A 14,161-nucleotide genomic window follows, 5' to 3' on the forward strand; every position below is an offset into this window, starting at 1 on the left:
CATATAAAAACACACTGATTCCCGGACCATTTGCAGGCCAGATATAGAAGGTGATTGGGCTGTATCCGGCCCCCGGGCCTTAGTTTGCCTACCCATGCGCTAGGCAGTACTAGCCAATTTGACTTTTTAACATAGGGTGCCGCTTAAAATTATTTGTTAGCGCTGCCAATATAAAACCACCATGTTCACCTTTGCTTCTCTCTGCCTCGCAAGGGTCCTGTGCATTTAGCCTAATGGTGGAGAAATTGCTGAGCGACTACTGGGCTTTATTTATTTCAATTTTTAAATTCCAAAATCAGTAAGTCAACAAATAGCTAAGCCAGGGGTGGGGAACCTCCAGACTGCAGGTCAAATGCAGTTTTCCAGGCCTCGTATCTAGCCCCTCAGGACTCTCTCATGCACGCTGCACAACCTCCCCACCCCTGTTGAATGCTTTTGCCTGGCTGGTATGTGTCCTTGGCTTACCAGTATGGAGAGAATCATAGAATGGAAGAGTTGGAAGGGACCACGAGGCTCCAACCCTCTGCAATGCAGGAATCTTTTGCCCGTTATTGATGGCATCTACCGTATTTTTTCGCTCTATAAGACGCACCAGACCACAAGATGCACCTAGTTTTTGGAGGAGGAAAACAAGAGAAAAAAAATTCTGAATCTCAGAAGCCAGAACAGCAAGAGGGATCGCTGCGCAGTGAAAGCAGCAATCCCTCTTGCTGTTCTGGCTTCTGGGATAGCTGCGCAGCCTCCATTCGCTCCATAAGACGCACACACATTTCCCCTTACTTTTTAGGAGGGAAAAAGGGAGTCTTATAGAGCAAAAAATACTGTATCTGCCTCCTGCTGCCCACACGATTCTTGACCAACAATTATTATGACTGCAAGTAGTAAGAACATGCACCGCCATTTCTCAGGTAAAATTAACCATTTAACAGGTCTTCCGCATTTTGAATTTGTCCCTGTTCGCGCTCATGACGACATCGTCACTGTAGGAACAAGCCGAAGCTGAATTTGAAGCAGTTTGTGGATTCCAATTGTGGCAAGGCCTGTTAGAGGGCAAATTAGGGACATGCTTCAACTGTTTCTCCCCCCCCCAAAAAAAAGAAGGAAGAGATGCAGATGCATTAATGAAAACTGCCACACGAACATGGGTTAAAACTAAAGCACTGGCAATGTGGTGATTGCACATTAAACGTGTATGAACATACTCCGAACTTCTTCGTAGAATGCGAATCCAGCCCAATGCAACCACATTTAAGTCCCACTAATGTAGAGATTTAATAATTTAATCAGGTACATAATTAAGGGACCTAAAGCAGGTATCTTCAACCTTTGCAGATTCAGAACCCATGTATTTGGGGACCAATTTCTTAACCTTTTATCATATATTTGCATGGTGGTAGCACGCCTATTGTGACCCACATTGGATCAGGCTGCAACTCACTAGTGGGTTGTCCACCCCACCAGCTGAAGACCAGTGACCTAAACAACTTTGGCCCATAGTACCTGTCAGGGAACTGCCATCGGAACGAGAGGAGGAGGAGGGGCTCCACGACGATGCTGGAGAGGGGCCAAGTAGGGAGAGAGGCAGGTCTCCTGTTGGGGAAGAAATTCAGCGCGACACCAGGGATGGGGGGGGGGCCAATGGGGGAAGCGGAGAGCAGGCTCAGAGACTCTTCACTGGACACCAGTGGAGAGAGCACAGGTCCTCCGCTACCCACGTCCACCCTGCGCAGAAGGCTTCCGCGCAGGGAGGCTAGGAGGAGACTGGGCGTCAAACAACTTTTATGTTGGAAAAGGTTGAAGAAATGCCCACTGTCGGATTCTGCCAGCGACTGAGCAGCCACGAAGTGAGGGGCTGTCCAGCCAGGAAAGGTTTAACCAGGCCACCTACCCAGGAGTGGCGGCAACTTACGCACGAGCAACCCCATAACCATTAGAGCACCTTTTTAAATAAATAAATAAATAAATAAATAAAACTTCTATACCACTTTATATTTTTAATAAAAATCTCAAAGCGGTTTACCTTAAGCGCTGCCTGATCCCTCATGTTCCACCTCAGTTGCTGGAGTCTTCTTGTGGGTCATTTTTAGTGGCCCCACATGACCCTGAAGTTCAGCTAGCCTTTTACCAGGGCCGGAGCTTTTACTGCCTTGTGACCCTGCCCTGCGGAACTCCTTGCCAATAGAAGTTCGCCAGGAGTCGGCGCTGCTCATTTTCGGGCATCTTCTAAAAACTCTTATTATTCAGGCAGAATTTTCAAACCAGAGATGCTTCAGCAACCAGCGTTTACTGATGTCTGACATTCTTAAAAAGTGTGGTTTATATATATTTATTTAAATAAATAAATAGCTGTCCCATTTAAATCAACGGGAATTTAAAATGCCTTAACTTGGATCCTGCCCGTAGCACCATAATTGTACACGGCGCTTTACCTATTAACATAAGCGAAATTCAAGTCCCTGCCCCAGGGAGCTTACAAAGTGCTGGTTTTATTCCATATGTATGTGAACAATGGGCCCCCATGGAGGTTTAACTTTTGGATATTCGAAACCCTTGGTCAGTCCCAATTATCTCACTTGCATAACAGACTTCAATTTTCCATGAATATTTACTGCACAACACAGTTCATGGGTTCCCACCCTGATTTGGGGGCCTAGGCATGTATTGAACTCGGTCCCCTGAGATCAATCTTTCAACAGACTGCAATTAGCTCAGTCTTGTGAACAAGGCCACCTTCCCCATGGGACCAGGAGGCGCCCAAGAGATCAGAGCCAACAATTTATTGGAAGCATGAGGGAAGATATTGTTACATTCTTCCAGTATTTGAAATGGTATCATCTTGGCTTTTCAGCAAAGGGTGGTGAGTTTTGCATAAAACTGTCCTACAGTCAAGCCCATAGATTGTAAATTGGGGCAGGGAACCCGTTTTGCCCCGAGTGCCATTCTGGGCAACCTTCTGGAGGTGCGTGTTTGTATTTACATACACATATAAGTATAATAATAATAATAATAATAATAATAATAATAATAATAATAATTTATTTATACCCTGCCCAATGTGGCTGGGCTTCCCCAGCCACTCTGGACAGCTTCCAACAGAATTTTAAAAACACAGTAAAACATCAAACATTAAAAACTTCCCTAAACAGGGCAGCCTTCAGATGCCTTCTAAAAGTCAGGTACTTGTTTATTTCCTTGACATCTGATGAGAGGGCATTCGACAGGGCAGGCACCACTACAGAGAAGGCCCTCTGTCTGGTTCCCTGTAACCTTGCTTCTCGCAGTGAGGGAACCGCCAGAAGGCCCTCAGAGCTGGACCTCAGTGTCTGGGCTGAACAGCGGGAGTGGAGACGCTCCTTCAGGTATACTGGGCCGAGGCCATTCTCTCAGGGTTGCCAGGAACAGATATTTCATCCATCAAATGCCTGGGTAAACAGGAATGTCTTAAAATTCCTCCTAAAAGTTAATAAGGAAGGAGACAGACACACCTCACTAGGAAGGGCATCCCACAATCAGGGAACTGCCACTGAAAAGGCCCTGACACAGGTCAATGCCAACCAGGCATCTACTAGTGGAGCCACCAGCAAAAAGACTTTCTGACACTCTTAGTGGAACTATGGAACTTCTCATAGTTGTGAAGGTAGTAAAAATGTGGCATGAGTGGAGTGTGAACTTGTAAAGAAGAATAAGTTGATAGGAGTAGGGATGCTTTTTATTTCCCAATGTCACAGTCTGATCTAATGTGGGTCACAATGGTAGCACTATTGCAGGTATGGTAGAAAAATTAAGGAAAAATCCCCCTGTGTTAAGTTTTACGTTACGGTAGGTCCTGGGTCTGAAAAATCGGAAACTAGATGCTCTGGAAACAGAAGCATTAGGCAGAAAGATCCTGTGATCTTTCCAATGACCAGCAGTGTGATCATAAACAAGTCCCTGCAATGTGAACTTCCAACTTCTTTTCAAAAATCATGCTCTCCTATGATGGGACAGGCTTTTGAAAAAGTTTGTGTGCATGGGCTGAGTTTCTGTGTCTGTCTAGCAGTTAATATATCACTTGATCGTAGAAAACCTCAAAGTAATTTACAAAAAAACAAAACAGAGGTACTTTTAAAATATTGGGGGTCAACATGGGGTTCTCAGCTGATGCATCATTTAGGAACATAGGTAAAGGTAAAGGGACCCCTGACCATTAGGTCCAGTCGTGGCCGATTTTTTTCCGGGTCATGTGGCCAGCATGACTAAGCCGCTTCTGGCAAACCAGAGCAGCACACGAAAATGCTGTTTACCTTCCCCCCCGGAATGGTACCTATTTATCTACTTGCACTTTGATGTGCTTTCGAACTGCTGGGTTGGCAGGAGCAGGGACCGAGCAACGGGAGCTCACCCCGTCACGGGGATTCGAACCGCCGACCTTCTGATCGGCAAGTCCTAGGCTCTGTGGTTTAACGCACAGCGCCACTCATAGGAAGTGCCTTATATTGAGTCAGTCCATTCATCTATCTCACTCAGTATGGTCTGCAATGACAGAAAGTGGCTTTCAATGGTTTCAGGCAGGGGACTCAATCTCCCTACCTGGAGATGAAGGAGACACAACCTTTTGCATGTAACGCAGTTGTACTGCCCCATGGATCTACAGCCCTTTCCCCATAACCAAGAGCTGGTCTTGAGTGTCTGCTTCTGTTCCATGCTTTTTGGTGGAGAGCAAGCGTAGGACACAGAATTCTGCCGTGCGTTTAATAGCACCAGATGTGCACCTAATTTCTGTGCCACATCTTCACCAGCCCCAGAGCCAAACCTGAATCATAGCTAGAGTCTTTGTTCTGGGATTTGAGAGACTCTCACCATGCCCAAAGAAAGACTGCAAAACCTCACTTGCAGATGTAAGCCTTAATATTTGCTGTTCGGCTTGTACGCAATTCGTTACATTTCAAAATACTGAAAACTCTCAAAAGGTCCTGTATTATAAATGTCTAGAGTCAAAAGAAGCCAGTTCAGGTTTTTTAAAAGTCCTTGTGTTGCAAAACTGACATTCCAAAGTTTGCTGCTCAATTTTATAGACAAGAAGCAACACTTCCCACACACTATCCGTTGCCAAGATGCCCTGCCCTATGTAGGCGAAATATATACAGCAAAGGCCTACATGATTTGTGACCCACCAAGTTGAACACACAGCCCACCAGCCACGTCTGGCACTGAACCAGGGGGTGCTTCCTAAATCCCATGTTCTGCTGTTGCTCTTCCTGCTTGGAGGGCACTGCAAAAACAAGTGAGGTTGTCAAGCACCTGTTAGCATGCAAAGGACATTGTAGTGGACTATATTCAGATTAGCAAGTTGCACAAGCATGATAGCGCATGGGGAGGGGCCAACACTTAGCATCCTGTTATGTACTGAGTTGAATAGGATCCAAACTGCAGCAGTCTGATTGGTCCTAGAACAATAGGATCCAAAAGGCAGCAGTCTGATTGGTCCTAGAACAATAGGATTCAGAATGCAGCAGTCTGATTGGTTGGCAGGAACTACCCAATCATGCTCCAGATAGAAGTGAATCCACAACCTGACTGGCTTACAGTAGAATTCCGGAATTAGCCAGTCATGTGCAGCCCATTGTGTAAATAATGTATATAAAGCAGATACTTTGAGGGGACTTTCATTCATTCCTCCTCACCACTATGAGCTGAATAAAGAGCATGAAATCACTTTGCGACTCTGAGTATATTTCACATCCTTAGTTAGATGGAAGGATCTTATGATACCTGAACCACAATTCTATGTAAAAATCAGCTATGAATATAATAATAAATATGAATATAATATATACAGTATTATTGTACAGTGTTCTGAAATGAATGAGTGAACAACTCCTATCATCCCTGCCCATTGACCATGATGGGAATTAGAACCCAGCAGCACCTGCATGGGTCATAGGCTTTCCTATCCCCTAGATCAGGCATGGCCAAACTTGGCCCTCCAGCTGTTTGGGGACTACAATTCCCACCATCCCTGACCACTGGCCCTGTTAGCTAGGGATGATGGGAGTTGTAGTCCCAAAACATCTGGAGGGCCAAGTTTGGCTGTGCCTGCCCTAGACGGAAGCTGACAGTGAAGAACGGGGTGGGGGACCTTTTGGACCACCAGATGTTGCTTAACTACAACTCCCATGAGCCCCAGCCAGCATGGCCAATGGCCAGGGATGGTGAGAGCTACCATTCAGCAACTTCTGGAAGGCCAAATATTCCCCATGGATGGTTAAGAATATCACTTGAGTAGGAGGACACCAACAGCTAAGACTGAACAAAACTATGGGATGCATTCAATATTAGTTGTACACAAAGTAGGCCTGCTAAAGTTCATGAACATAACTAACTTAAGGCCCATTCATTTCGGTGGGTCAGCTTCAATTAATTTCAATTTGCACAGCTACTACTGGTGCTTATTTATTTAGTTGACCATGGTGGCCAACATCCATTTTTTCTGTGAGATCAGTTTTAGGTTTCGTGTTTCATTAATAGCTTTACCCTTGGGAATCAAGAACTAGTCTTGCTATTTAATAAAACTTCTTTAGATTATATTATATATAACTACCTGTCCCACAAGATCACTCCTTTGGTACTTACTTATATTTCTTTTGGCCAACTTTCTGTTCTAATCGGATTTAAAACTGTGTGAGACGTACAGTTGTAGCCAAAGTTAGGCCTACTCAGAATAGGCCCACTGAAATTAATGGACTTTAGGTATATTTGCTGAGTAATAATTAGCTGGATACAAGCCAAAATTTTGTGGCACCTTAAAGGCCAGCACTTTCGTTATGGTAAGCTTTTGTGGACGACATACCCTAAGTTGGCAATCATACATACAGTACATCTGGTTACTGGAGAGCAGAGAGGGAATGCAGTGAGTGGAGAGGGGAAAATTTGAGGGAATGCTGGAAGAATCAAAACAGCAACTCCTTAATACATCTGTCGGAATGACAGAAAGCATTTGCATTGCGCAATCTAAGTTACCCGGTGGCCTCAAGAAGCAAGACATCTGGAAGAATGGTTTTTCTTGGGCAACTTGGATTCCTCCCTAATCCATTTAGAAAAGGCTGGGTAATAGTGGAAGTTGGCAGTTTAGGTCCAGGGGGGCATGCGCCACTAATTTAAGCCAGCCCCTACTTGCCTGCCTTCTTAGAAGGGAACATAAGGGCAATGCTAGTATTAGATGCCTGCCATTAGCTCTGACTCCACTCTTGTCTGGTCTCACTTCCTTCCACCCTACCAAGCACCAATGGGCACCAGCCATCACTGGTGGGAAGGACTGGACAACTTTGAGAGCGACTCCTGCAGCCTGCCAACTGACAGAGCCTCTTCTCTCTTCTCCCTCAACTCCACATTTTAACTTATGAATAAATTACACGTCCTGCAGAGCAGTCATGTAGATACAAGGAGAGTTTCTCCTTTGCACACACAGGACGTTTTGCTTTTAACCCACAGAACAAATGTGATGCAGTACATTATGTTTACCCTTGCGGAGGCAGACATTCCATTCATGTTATTTTGATAAACAAGTTTGTCAAGGAGATGAATGGATTTTTATGTTTGTAGAAAACTCCTTTCAGCCCTTTGAGTCAAGCACGCATTATGAATTTCTGCAGGTTTCAGTAGAGGGAAAACATCCACTTACCGGACAAGTGTTCACTTATAACAAAAAAGCAAACAAACAAATAAAATACCTGTCAGTGGAAAAGGAACGGTTATGCATTAATAATATATCTTAAAACAAACACATTGCACACTACAGGATTCTTTCTGAAGCTGAGAGGAGATTGAAGGTGTACGATCGGCCGCTGATGATTGCACCATCATGTGGCAGGCTGGATGCATGAATACGCCATATTCACATAGCAGACGCGGGTGGTGCTGTGGTCTAAACCACAGAGCCTAGGGCTTGCTGATCAGAAAGTTGGCAGTTTGAATCCCCGCGACGGGGGTGAGCTCCTGTTGTTCAGTCCCAGCTCTTGCCCACCTAGCAGTTTGAAAGCACGTCAAGTGCAAGTAGATAAGTAGGTACCACTCTGGTGGGAAGGTAAATGGTGTTTCCATGTGATGCTCTTGTTCACTAGAAGTGGCTTAGTCATGCTGGCCACATGACCCGGAAGCTGTCTGTGGACAAATGCCAGCACCCTCGGGCTATAGAGCAAGATGAGCGCACAACCCCAGAGTCGTCCATGACTGGACCTAACGGTCAGGAGTACCTTTACCTTTAAGATACAACTTGCATATCACCCATGTCAACTCAAACACAACGGGCTGTATCCAACATGCTCTGCCCACAAGGCACAAGGGTTCAGCAGTTACTAGCAACCTTGAGACTGGATTGTACTGGAATGTGCTCTAAGCGGAGTTGCCCTTGAGCCTGGCCCAGAAGCTCCAACTGGTGCAGAATGCTGCAGCGAGACAGTTGATGGGGGCACCTGTCTGACAACATGCGACTCCATTGTTAAAACATCTGCATTGGCTGCCCATCTACTATCAAGCCAGGTTCAAGGTCCTTGTATTAATTTACAAAGGTCCACAGTACCTTAGGGACCACCTGAACCCTTGTGTCCCAGCTTGATGACTGAGATCACCTGCAGGAGAAGAAGAGGAGTTTGGATTTGATATCCCGCTTTATCACTACCTGAAGGAGTCTCAAAGCGGCTAACATTCTCCTTTCCCTTCCTCCTCCTCTACAACAAACACTCTGAAGATACTAGTGTATCTGAAGAAGTGTGCATGCACACGAAAGCTCATACCAAGAACTAACTTAGTTGGTCTTTAAGGTGCTACTGGAAGGAAAAAAATTTTTTGTTTTGACTATGGCAGACCAACATGGCTACCTTTCTGTAACAAACACTCTGTGAGGTGAGTGGGGCTGAGAGACTTCAGAGAAGTATGACTGGCCCAAGGTCACCCAGCAGCTGCATGTGGAGGAGCGGAGACGCGAACCCGGTTCCCCAGATTACGAGTCCACCGCTCTTAACCACTACACCACACAGGAGGTCATTGGCCATTTGCTGAGTTGGCAAGGCTTATTTGGCAGCAACAAGGAACCACATCTTCAGTGTGGATCAGCCTACTTTTGTGGAATAGAGATTCAGCAGATGTCTTCTGTTTCAACTTCCCCTAATAGTCAGCTGATTTCAGACTTTTAAACTTTTTGTATGGTTTCATTGCCTTACGTATAACCACTGTAAATTGCTTTTATCATGTTTTTTTTATGAAGAGCGGTACATAAATATTTTTTATAAACAAATACATAAATCTGCTTGTGCATTCCCTCGCACAACAACATTCTGCTGGCACAAACCATTTCGCCTGCGGAGAAAGCATACTGTTAAATGACTTTTAACTTAGCCCTACATGGGATACAACACACTGCTTCTAAATTCGAGTCCACACATCCGGCTTTGAGTCAGCAAGGCTGGCTACAAAGTCCTGCCCTGAGCGTACCACTTGGTAAATTGCCGGGAAGTTGTCCAGTGGAAACCTTAATTAAGTGGATTGGAATTGCAGAAGAGCACTACATAGAAAAACATAGTGGAAACATTCAAATGGGCACAATGGAGAGTTTAAGTAGAATTGTTGGGAAATCTGCCTGGGGGCAGGACACATGCTTGTGTTCAATGAGACACACTCCCAAGTAAATGTGCACACCACTGCACACTTAGGGTGTGTTTGTGTGGTGTACTTTAAAGGAGACTTCTATTAATTTAGGCTAACACTTCTCAAATCTGTGCCAGAACCTTCCTTCAGCTGCTGAAGAGTTATCCAACCTTAATTAGAATCGCATGACTTTTTTTTATGTCTAGTGGGACAATTGTGATTATGTATTTAGCTGGTTCCTTACCTCATTGCTGCAGCAATGTGGATTACAATATATGAGATAATGCTGAGGACGTGTAGACCGCCCATCAATTAATATGGTGAACTATGCAACACCTCATCAATTTCTTTTGTACGTTAAAAAATAAAATAAAAAGAAGGGTCATCAGTTTATACGCTGAAAGGGAATATTAAAATTTAATTGTTTTAAGCTATTGTGCAGCCATCATTTAGTATCTACAGCACAAAGCTTTACTTGTCTGCTCAGAAGTTAGTCAGGGTAAGTGGGTATAGGGTTGCAGCCTGAATTATTTTCACCATTTAAAAAACCACCATCACCCAAGATTATATCAAACAAAAAGACAAGCTCAGAAAATCTTTTCTGTCAAAGAGGATTTATGATAGTTGCGATAGCCATGGAATACAGGGTTGTTGTTGTTGTTTTTGTGAGGTGATTTATTTTTAAAAAGCAGCTTCTCAAGGCTAGTCCTTATTTATATATAGTTATATTTATACATCCAGGGACGTGGGTGGCGCTGTGGGTTAAACCACAGAGCCTAGGACTTGCCGATCAGAAAGTTGGCTGTTTGAATCCCCGTGACGGGGTGAGCTCCCATTGCTCGGTCCCTGCTCCTACCAACCTAGCAGTTCGAAAGCACGTCAAAGTGCAAGTAGATAAATAGGGACCGCTCTGGCGGGAAGGTAAACGGCGTTTCTGTGCGCTGCTCTGGTTCGCCAGAAGCAGCTTAGTCATGCTGGCCACATGACCCGGAAGCTGTACGCCGGCTCCCTCGGCCAGTAAAGCGAGATGAGCGCCGCAACCCCAGTCAGCCACGACTGGACCTAATGGTCAGGGGTACCTTTACCTTTACATACATACATTTTAAAAAACACATTTAAATAGAGATAACAGGCTATCCAGCAACCAAGGTAACTAATGGAAAAGATGAAATTGGACTAAAAAGAAGGGCTAACAGTTTGGCTGGTTTATTCATGTCTCTGAGGATTTACATGGGCTGTAGCTCAGTGACAGAAGATCTGGTTTGCCTGCAGAAAGTCACAGGTTCACTGTCCGGCCTCTCCAATTAGGGCTGGGAAAGACTCACATCAGTCTGTATATAGATAATACTGAGTTGGTATGGCTCAGCATAAGGCAGCTTCTCATAATCAGATTTTCACTGTTGTCAAAGCAGAGAGCAATATCAAAGACAATATGCACATAACATTCGAGGAGGAAAGTGTAATAACAAGGCAGCAATGTCTCAACAGCAGGGAGAATGCAAGCCAAGCTTGGTTTCAGCCCAGCTATACTTTAAATCTGCTTTAGACCTGTCCCTCCTCCAGCTGGCGGTTCACCTCATTCTTTACCTGCTATGTAATGCACCTGAACTCTAGCTCATTACAGGGGTTAGCATGGGAGAAACTGTATTGACATTGTCTCTCTGTCCAAGATTTTAAAGGAAGATTTTCCACATTAGACCTTACCTGCCAGGTGGGCGGTCATCAGACACAGCAGGTCATGATACCTAAATAGGACGTGGTCTTCTATCAGGCCGGATCATCCATCCTCCCAGCACAGCACTCTCCTGTAATCTGGCAAGCAGTGGCTCTCCAGAATCTGTTAAATCTATTATCTTTCCAGCACCTGCTGAAGACCTTCCTCTCTCAACAAGCCTTCTAAGTGGAGACATTTATCACAGCTGGTAGCCGTACTGGATTTGAATTGATTTGCTGTGTGTGTTGCTACAGTTTTAACTTGTGATATAAAATGATAGATGGCTTTATAATATGCAAATGTTTTTGCTGGTTTTTAAATATTTATTTAGAAAAAAATGTAATACCACTATATCATAAAAAAACTTCAAGTAGTTTACAACATCTGTATTCAATAAAACCACTTAAAATTAAAATAAGAAACCATAAGCTATTATGGAACTGTGTTTTCTTAACTGCCTGTCTAAGCTTGGTAGTATAGGAATGTTTTGGGCAAGCGTTTCAAGTTTAAAACAGAAGGCACTTTCTGCAGAAGGTAGATGAAAAGAGATGTGAACCTCAAGCTAGTACAGATATTTATTCCCTAATGCAGGCATGGCCAAGCTTGGCCCTCCAGCTGTTTGGGGACTACAATTCCCATCATCCCTGACCACTGGTCCCGTTAGCTAGGGATGATGGGAGTTGTAGTCCCAAAACAGCCTTATGGCAGCGTGTGGGGTGTCCGTGGGGGTGCATGTGTATGCATATCCCAACCATGTTTCAATAAAAGTCTAAAATGAAGTAAGTTCAAAGCTCAAGCCTACACTAATCTTAGCCACTGTTATGAGTTCATGACTAAGACAAGCTATTGTTATCTAATCCTTTTGTGAAGGAAAAGGCTCCATCTGCACTACAGTATACACATAAAGCTGCATCATATCACTTTAAATCTCTGTGGCTTCCCTCAAATAATCCAGGGAACTCTAGTATCTTAAGGGTGCTGGCGGTTGTTAGGAGACCCCCATTTCCCTCTCAGAGCGTCGGTTTCCAGAGTGGGTTATCAATCAACCCCTCTGCCCAGGGAACTCTGGAGCTTGTAACCAGTCAAATTCTGAGCCCTCTGCAGTGATTTTCAGAAGTTAAAACAAAAAGGCAGTAGAGCCAGCCCTGGATCTTCTTCATCCTGTGTGGTACGGCCCTAAGCTTAATAAGATCAGGAATTTGAAGCTAGGTCACCCACATTAAACCCCAAAATCTATCTGCTATCCCACAAAGCTAATCCCAATAAGCCCATTTATACTGGAGACGTCTAGGCAAGGAGCATGTACTTCCTCTATTATGTAAAAGATTTTTAGTCTGCTTCCACTGTGTATTTGCTGTTACTAATTTTCAGAGAAGCAGTCATGTGGCAGCAAAAGTGAAAAACTGGGGCAACTCAAAAAGACTAGCAATTTTTTTACGTTCCTTAAGACACTCATTGCTTTTGCTGTGAGTGACATTTTCCGGAAAGACAAGCAATTACCCCCACCAATTTTGATTTCTCTGAGTTCAAAATCTGATCATTTTGAATAATCTAGATAATTCAGATTTCCTTTCCTCAATTACCACTGCACGATCGTACATAAAAGTAATGTCTGTATTCCAAGTCAACCATTTAAAATTTGCACTGGCATACAGAAATCACAGTGCCCATATCTTTCAGAGCAAGACAACTGTTAAGTTTGATAAATTGCTTGTTGCTGGGTTGGTGCACTGAGCAATCTGGAATTCTTCTCTCCCCCCCCCCCAAAATGGATGTACAAATAAAATGTGGGTCAGCCAAGTTGGAGCTATGAACTCGGGAGTTCCTTCGGTTTCATTCTTGCAAAACCCCTTGATGGTTGGAGGAGCGGCAGCTGCAGAATCAAAGCTCGCATTCCTTAAAACATGTAGTTGTGGGAATAGGCGTTGCTGTCTCTCTCCTCTGCCCCAATCAGTCCCCTGCTAATGAGATGTTTCAGTTCAAAGGGAGTGTCCCACTGATGCAGCTTAAGTAATATCCATGGTCTCGGAGGATAGGAATTACAATGGACCCACCTCGCTCTGGGAACAGCTCTTGTTCACGTCCACTCCATTCCATGAACGTGAACATTTTTTTGTGAGTTGTACTGCTCCAGTTCTATAGGTCATGTGTAATAGAGCTGAGGAACAATTTTTGTCAACACATATCGTTTCAAAACACGTTCCTGTGGAAGACCACTTCATAGGCTATAGACACCCCCCAAACTCCACATGTGTCCAAGGTGGCATTTTTTGCAGTGGCAATAGTTGATGTAAACCTTCATTTGCAACCCAGTGTGGACTGATCACATGGAGATTTTTTTTCATTCTAGTAGTTACAACACTAAAAAGCGGTTCTGGAGCAGAGACTCTCCATGGTGCACACCACTTTCAAATGTTATCACCTCCAATATGAAGGGTCACATTCCATTTTATGTGCCTTCCAAACCTATTCATAGCTTTGGATGTTGTGCTTCAGCTGCAAGAGCTTTGCCTATTAGACATCAATATATTATAATTTAAGGTCCATATACTTAAAGCTATGGTTTTCCCAGTAGTGATGTATAGAAGTAAGAGCTGGACCATAAAGAAGGCTGATTGCCAAAGAATTGATGCTTTTGAATTATGGTGCTTGGAGGAGACTCTTGAGAGTCCCATGGACTGCAAGAAAATCAAACCTATCCATTCTGAAGGAGCCCTGAGTGCTCACTGGAAGGACAGATCCTGAAGCTGAGGCTCCAATACTTTGGCCACCTCATGAGAAGAGAAGACTCCCTGGAAAAGACCCTGATGTTGGGAAAGATTGAGA

The sequence above is a fragment of the Podarcis raffonei genome, chromosome 14 (genome assembly GCF_027172205.1).
Source record: "Podarcis raffonei isolate rPodRaf1 chromosome 14, rPodRaf1.pri, whole genome shotgun sequence".
Lineage (NCBI taxonomy): Eukaryota > Metazoa > Chordata > Lepidosauria > Squamata > Lacertidae > Podarcis > Podarcis raffonei.